Genomic DNA, 8,046 nt, shown 5'->3' with positions numbered 1-8,046 from the left:
GTGATGCCATGGCACTCTACCCAGGGGGATAGCTTGAGGCGCGTCTCAAAAAAAAAAAAAAAAAATGCTAACGCATTTCAGGGAATTGAAAGAGATGGGTCCTGGACTGGCTAGCTGTGAAACCATGTCTTCTAACATATACTTCCATTCATGCAGCCTGGATCCAGCTATACCTGCTCTCCACTGTTCGGCCTCTCTGACCTCTCAAGGTCAGAATTGGAGGAGGGGAGATAGAGAGTTATGTCATTATAGAGAAAAACACGTTATTCATTCTTTTCCTCCCCTCACCTGCTTAGTCACACTGGGTCTCCCCATATTTATACTTTCAACAATCCCTCAGGAGGTAGCCCAGCAGCTAGAGGAACAGAGACCTAACAGGTCAGGCTTCAGAATTGGGAAGACCTGACTCAAACCCTGGCTCTGCCCCTTCCCCACTGGGTGACTCTAGGCAAGTCACTCCTCCTCTCTGGGCTTCAGTCTTTTCATCTGCAAAACAGATGCTAATAGGATCTCCTCACAGGCCTATTATAATAGAGAATCAAACAGGGAAATGCCTGGAAAGCCTTAAGCCCAGTGGATGGAAGCCCAGTACTTCCCCACAGGAAGTACTCAGAAAGTGTGACCTGCTAGGTATTACCACTACAGCACAGAGAGATTGTGCACCAGGCTCAGGGTCAACAGCCCATGTGTGGGAGAGCAAGTACTAACATCAGGTTCCAAGCTCTTTCTTGACATAGAGCCACTCTCCTGGGAAGCTATGAGATGGTGTAGTCCAAGTGCTAATCTCGCCCCAGCAGTTTCCCCAGGCCCACTGTTCACGGGCCAAGTACAAAGTCCCAACAAACAGGTTTGTTTTTCTTTTACACACACACACACACACACACACACACACACACACATACACATCAACTAGCTTAGAGTGAAAGTTCCCAAACCTTGGCATCCTCCCCCATCCAGAGGTGAGTAGTGATCTCATCCCTGTGACTAAGCCGACGCCAACACCAGAAGCCCTCTCTGGGAACCCGCAGGCTTGGCAATGCTGGCTGCCAGCCATGGGACGAGCCACGGCTGCAGAGCTGGGATTCTTACTGAGCTGGGAATCCCTAACTCTCAGGGTCAAGAAGCAGAGTGGATCTGAGAAGCAGGATGGTGTTACAGCCAAAGACCAAGAAGGGCCTAGAAATCTAGGTTCGAATCCCAGCTCTACTATGAGCTTGTCACGAAGTTTAAGCAAACCAGGCCTCTGTCTGCCCAATTCTAATGGATGGATTATACCAGAAGATTTCCGATGGTCTGTGAAGGTCAGATATGGCTTAGTTGCCATCCTGCCCACCAGGAGCCTTGGGCCAGCTGTGTAAAGAGCAAAGAGTTAATAAAGGTACAGGTCAGAGGGCAACAGGCACTGAAATGTGCAGGAGAGGCCGGTGTTGCTGGGGTGATCAGTGCAGGCTGCCTGGAGAAGCTGGGGCAGGACTGGGGGGTCCAGGCAGGGAGGGGTGGAGCTGGGAAGAAGAGAAAACCCATCCTGGTGGTCTGGGAGCTTGCCAGGGGCATGGTGTCAGAGGCATAGACATCCCATAAAAGTTTCTGTGAATCAGGCCAAGAGAGGAGAGCCTTCCCCCAGAACTTCAGCCATCACCTCCTCCCTCTGGCTTAATTCCTCCCACCACAGGGAAGACCAAATACAATCAAGAAAAATCCAAGAAACTCAGACACAGGCTTTGCCCCAGACAGGGCTCCTCCTGGAACACAGAGGCAGCAGGAAATGGACTGTTCCCTCTACCATGGTACGAGCTTCCAGAAGGAGAGCTTGGGATGGACCATGTATCTTCAGCAGGTTTAAAAAATCTGCTCTCCCAAACATCATAAAGTTAACACCTGCAGCAAGCCAGGGAGCGTATCATCGCACGCACTGTTGATAAAGCAGACAACTGTCCTCAGTGACTCGTTGCCCAACAGCATCGTGTTCAGAGGCTTTATTGTGGCATTCAAGGTCCTCAATTTGAGGTCCCAGTCATATTTTTCTCACCCCTGTTCCAGCCAGTTTGGGTTACTCCCCAACCCCACCAAGAGCCTTTGCTCTCAGGGCCATGATTTGTCCTTAATCTTCTTGTCACCCTTGCTGCTTTGCTCCCAAATCTACCCCTATTGTTTCAGCCAGCCCCCTTCCCTCCTGTAGCCTGTTGACTCTAATCAGGTTCCTCATTAGAGCAAAGAACAGGGACCCAGGGGGCTGGGAAGCAGACAGGTTCTGCCTCCAAGTGCTAGTGAGTGAGATTTGGGCACACACCTCCTCATTTACGAAGCTGGCAGTGTGACCTCTACCTACGTCAGCCACTGCCGAGCCACCCAAGTGAGATAATGGAGCCAAAGGGCTCTGCATAGCATCAAGTGTGACACGAACTCAAGGGATTAGAATGTCTATTTTTAACTCCCCACATCCTGGCTGAAAAACAAATCCCTCACACACCCTCAGATCCCTATCAGGGGGGCTGACAGAGCCTTTTGGGAATTCTCTCCTCCCGGAAGCTGCGCCAGCTTTGATGGCCATTCCCTCTGCCGGGAAAGGCTCTGAGGTCCCTGCTCCGGACAGGGCCAGTTTCCATCATGTCTGGCTGGGACCCCACTGCCTCCAGCACATTGTCCTGTCAGTGACAGCCTGACAGGGTCACCAAAGACGATGGAAAGGACTAGCAAAGATGCTGAGAAGGGTCGCTCAGTCATTTCCTTACTCCCTTACCCCACATCCCCTTCCCTCCCCCTTTACAAGGTAAGTCCTGCTCTAAGGTCACCCAGAGTGGGTGTGTGAGGGCACCCACACTAGGATGCTCAGTCTAGGGGCAGGGCCAGAGTGGAGGCAGGTAAACTGACAGTAACAAAGGAATGATGGGAGTATTTTGGGTATCTGGACATAAAACCAGATATCACCAATGTCTCTTCTCTCCTTCTGGTGCCCTCAGCATCTATCAGATCTTACCCCAAGATGGGTCTTTTCTAAGTATCAGCCACTATGAACCAAGAGGAGACAGGGGCTTCCTACCTTATGACAGGGAGCTCCTACCTGGTCCACCTGTGTCGATGTTGGCTAAATTCACAAGGACACTACCTGTTCTCCCTGGTCTTACCTCCCCCACCTGCCACGGCCTGAGTTCACTCTCATCAAATGATACTAGCTGGGAACAAGACATAAGAATTTCAAAGACAGCTTGGTGCCTGTAGCTCAAGCGGCTAAGGCACCAGTCACATACACCAGGGCTGGCAGGTTCAAACCCAGCCTGGGCCTGCCAAACAACAATGACAACTACAACCAAAAAATAACCAAGTGTTGTGTAGTCCCAGCTACTTGGGAGGCTAAAGCAAGAGAATCGCTTAAGCCCAGGAGTTGGGGGTTGCTGTGAGTCGTGATGCCAGGGCAACAGCTTGAGGCTCTGTCTCAAAAAAAAAAAAAAAAAAAAGAATTTCAAAGAAAAAAACATCCTCACTCTGAATGGGCTTCCCTCTGAGCCCTGGGGGGAATTGGGGGGGAGGAGCACTGGGCCAGGGAGGGGACGAAGGGAGGGGGTGATACTGAGCAGCCTCTTTCTGGCCCCTGGGTAATCAGCCAAGTGTCTCTTTTCACAGAGCCTCAGTGTCCTCAGCAGAAAGTCACAGGGGAACTAAGTAGGGCCCTGACCCTCTGCAGGAAGCACTTTACAAACCAGAAAGTCTTATATAAATGTTTTGTTCTTAAACAAAATCCTTTGTCCTCGTTTTTGCTCTTTCCCTTTGCCTCTGGAGCTCAACGACCCTCTCTGAACAGTTTCCATGGATTTTCTAACCACAAATAACTGTGCAACCATAGAAAAGCCATGTGACTCCTGGGTGCCCATAGGGCCACGTCTGCAGGTCTCCAACACAATCACAATCACCCCTTTACAAACACCCTTAAGAATTCTAAAGAATCAGGTGAATTTTTGTTATTCTCACTTGAGACCCAAAGTTCAGCCTGCAGGTGAGACTAACAAGGTAACTCTTCCCACCTGCTTCTAGGCCTATCCATCTCTAATACCACCAAACCAGAGTAGATTTTTTTAGAAAAACAGATCAAGGATGATCCAAAGGATACTGGGACACCTTTCTGCAAACCCAAGGCATCTCTCTGCCCCTTGGCTGAAGCCAGCCTGGCCAACAGCATGGGCTGAGAGGCTCCCCAGTTGATTGTGTTGGAGAGTGAGGTGCAAATAAAATGTTCTAAGTAGCAGCAGAGAAACCAAACTGGGTTCTAAGCTAGTGAAACTCTGCAAGGCTCTATGTGCATTTACCAGCCCAAGGAAGGGCCCTGCTGGGCTCCACCCATCTCCTGGGCACTGAGATGAGAGGAAAGGCCAGGGTTTTGACCTCAAGAAAGTCAGAGCCCATCATGGGAGACAGGCAAGCCAACACAGGACAAAGCAAGAAGCTGACAGAGCTATAAGCCAGGACCTCAAGGGGGGAAAAGTCACCCTGAGTGGGGTCATGAGACCAAATGGAGGTGACATTTGTGCTGGACCCAGATGCACATAAGAATTTGGGCAGGGAAGCAGTGGTAGTGAAAGAAGGGCGTTCTGGAAGTCACAGGCAGAGGCCAGGAAACTCGAAGGCCAAAGAACAGAGAAAGGAGCAGGGAGGAGAAGTGGTGCCAGCCAGGAGGCCCTGCAGCCAGGCCACAGAGTGCAGGTTTAATCCCTTTAATCCAGCAGCAGCTAATAGGGAGCCACACACATGCTGGAGTTGGGGAAGTGGAGGGCAAAGGCCAGGAGTGGCTGTGGTCACCCAGGGCAGCTTCAGAAGGCCAGGCTCCTAGGGGCCAATCCTGGGCATGGGAAACAGGCAGCTGGACTCTCCCTCCCCCAGCTGCCATTCTTGGTTGGGTTCAGGGAAGGCTGAGGAAGAACAGAGGAAAGAAGAGGTGGCTTGAGAGGGAGATAAGAGACCCTTACACCTCCCCCTGGTTTCTTGGCAAGGGCTACCCAGAGCTGAAGGGGATCCATCTGGGTTGGTCCCAAAGCCCCCTGTTCCCCACGGGCTCCCATCGAAACCCACAGTCACCGCTACTCATCCTTTCGCAGTGTTCAGAGGGCAAAACACTGTTTAATCCAGAGGTGAACAACCTCACCCCAGCCTGGACTTCCCTGCTACTGCCCACACCCCCAGGTGTCTCAGCCCTGCTGAGTGCTAGGCACCTAAGAGCTTTTCTGGCTACTTTTATAACAATTCCCATGCACCCTGCCCTCCAACCCAACCCAACCCCTCACTCATGACTTGAACCCACTATAGACATCCCTCCCCAGAAATTCAGGCAGAAGTACAACCGGTGAAGGTCCAGGTTGGGAAGACTTCGGAGATATAACCGAACAGCCCCACATCCATTCCCTTTAATAAATGAGGAAGCTAAAGTTTTTGAGATCATCAGCCCTGCCCAGGATCATGAAATCCAACTGTGGTCCGGGTCCTCAGGCTTCCACAGTAGCCCTGGCACCAAAGCCACAACCAAAGAAAAAAGAAAACAACGAAGTGTGAAATACAGTGCAAAAATAGCCCTGTGCTTATTTCTAAGGGACCTGGATTCTGACTCTACCACCTGACCTGACTCTACCACCATCCCTCTGCCCAATACCATCCCTCCACCCACACATCAGGGCTGCAGTTTCCTAGACACTGTGACCTCTTCCACAGAACAGGTGTTTAAGAATTCCATGCTTTCATCTGGACCAAACAGAATAAAGGCAGAGGAAGCATTCTGTCCATAGCATAGCTGGGAGGCCAGAACTGTGATACTGCTGAGGTCTAAGCAGGAGATTCCTTTACGCTATGCCCCTCTGAGGAAGGCAGCCCAGCCCAGCTGGCCTCAGGCCTGACATTTTCCCAGAGCTGCCCACTGGCTGGCAGAGTGGCCCTCTTGGAGAACGGATGGAGACTGGAAACACAGATGCACGCAGGGCAGATCCACCCCTTACCCTGCCCCTGAGATGGAGGCTCAGCACCTCTTGACTGGCAAGGTCAGAGGCCACCATGGGAGGATGGAAGAGGAAGATGTGCACTGGGGGGTCAAGGAAGATTCCTACCTGCCTCTCCAGGGTTTCCATCACTCTGGCTGAGAAGCCTAAGCACAAAGTCCTCATCTAAGGTACACTAATCCTTCTACAGAGCAGAGGTCAGTGGTCTTAATAGGGCTTGGGAAAGGGGCACAGGCTTGCCCCCATGCACATGCACTCCTCAGGACTCCTCGGAATGCCCCAGACCTCTGCCCCATAAGCCCTAACATCCACCCAGGGGACTCCCACAGCCCATCACTAACAAGAATCACCAGCAGTGGGTGTAGCAGCATGCCCATTTAACAGAAAAGAGAAGTAACTAGCTCAAGACTTAAATTTGGGTCTCTGGAAACCTGTAGTCGGTATTCTCTTCCAAGAGTACCATAGCCATAAAACTATGGTTCTCAAACTGTGGCATGCAGGAGAACAGCCTGGGGAGGTTTTTTGATTTTTTTTTTTCATGCTCTGATTTTCCAATTAGACTTGGGAAAATTTTTAAGTGAAGGTCCCTGAGGCTGAAGCAGAGAAGAAGAATCTGCATTTTAACAGGTACTGCAGTTGCTTGTGATAAAAGCATGGCCACCACACGCCTCAGCCCCCACGCACACACACAGACACACATGTCTAGGCATGCATGCAAACACAGGAAAAAAGTCACAGTTAGAACCATGGGCTATAAAGACTGATATAATCCCTTAACCCCTCTAACCCTGTCTCTTTACATGCAAAATGAAGATAAGAATCAAACTCATGGGCCGGCGCCTATAGCCCAGCCAGCTAAGGCACCAGCCACATACACCAAAGCTGGCCAGTTTGAATCCAGCCCAGGCCTGCCAAACAACAATGACAACTACAACCAAAAAATAGCGGGGCATTGTGGTCGGCACCTGTAGCCCTAGCTACGTGGGAGGCTGAGGCAAGAGAATCACTTAAGCCCAGGAGTTGGAGGTTGATGTGAGCTGTGATGCCATGGCACTCTACCGAGGGCAACAGCTTGAGGCTCTGTCTCAAAAAAAGAAAAAGAATCAAACTCATAGGTTTGTCTTAAGGATGCAAGGAAATAATACACATAAAGCTCTCAGCTCAGGGCCTGGCATATAATAAGCACTCAATAAATGGTGCTATGATCACAGCCAACCTCAGTTCCAGTGCACTGAATGCCAAAGAGAAGGAATAGAATGCTGGGCACAAGGACACCCCAGTGAATAATTGTGCTGGTAAGAGATGCCTGAAGGGTTAAACCAGAGCCAGTGGCTGAAGCCACAGGGACCCAGATTTCTGCTCTAAACAGAGAGAAATTTTTTTTTTTTTTTTTTTTTGCAGTTGGCCAGGGTTGGGTTTGAACCCACCACCTCTGGCATATGGGGCCAGAGCCCTACCCCTTTGAGCCACAGGCACTGCCTCATATCTGTGTATTTCTTATAGGTGCTTTGCTATTAAAGTGCTATGCGCCTCCCTAATACTTGGAAGCTATGAATGAAATGAGCAATAGCTCTTATGATTACACTATGTTACATGGCACAGTTGACCCTAAGATAGGGAGAATCTTCTGGATTATCATAGCAGCCTCAGTCAAACATATAAGCCCTCAAAGGAAAGTTTTCTCCTGCTGCAGCAGAAGAAGGCTAAAGAGAAAGGCAGAGAGATTCCAAGTGTGGGAAAGATAAGATTTGATGTGTTTTTAAGATGGAAGGGGCCACATGAAAAGGAATGCAGGTTGACTCCATGCATCACAGAGAGTAGACATCAGCTCACAGACAGTGAAGAAACAGCAATCCCAGTTCTACAGCCATGGGAAATGGATTCTGCCAATAACCTGCTTGGAAATGAATTCTTCCAGTAAGCCTCTCCATAAGCAGTGAACCCAGCAAAGCTTGTCTGAACACACGACCCCACTCACTCCCTGGAGATTATTGTGCATTTGTGTTACTTTATGCCACTAACTTTGTGATAATTTGTTAAGTAGAATAAAAATTGATATATTAGGTCACGT

The sequence above is a fragment of the Otolemur garnettii genome, unplaced genomic scaffold (assembly GCF_000181295.1).
Source record: "Otolemur garnettii isolate 467f Iridium unplaced genomic scaffold, OtoGar3 scaffold00014, whole genome shotgun sequence".
Lineage (NCBI taxonomy): Eukaryota > Metazoa > Chordata > Mammalia > Primates > Galagidae > Otolemur > Otolemur garnettii.
Note: the sequence above shows the minus strand (reverse complement) of the source record.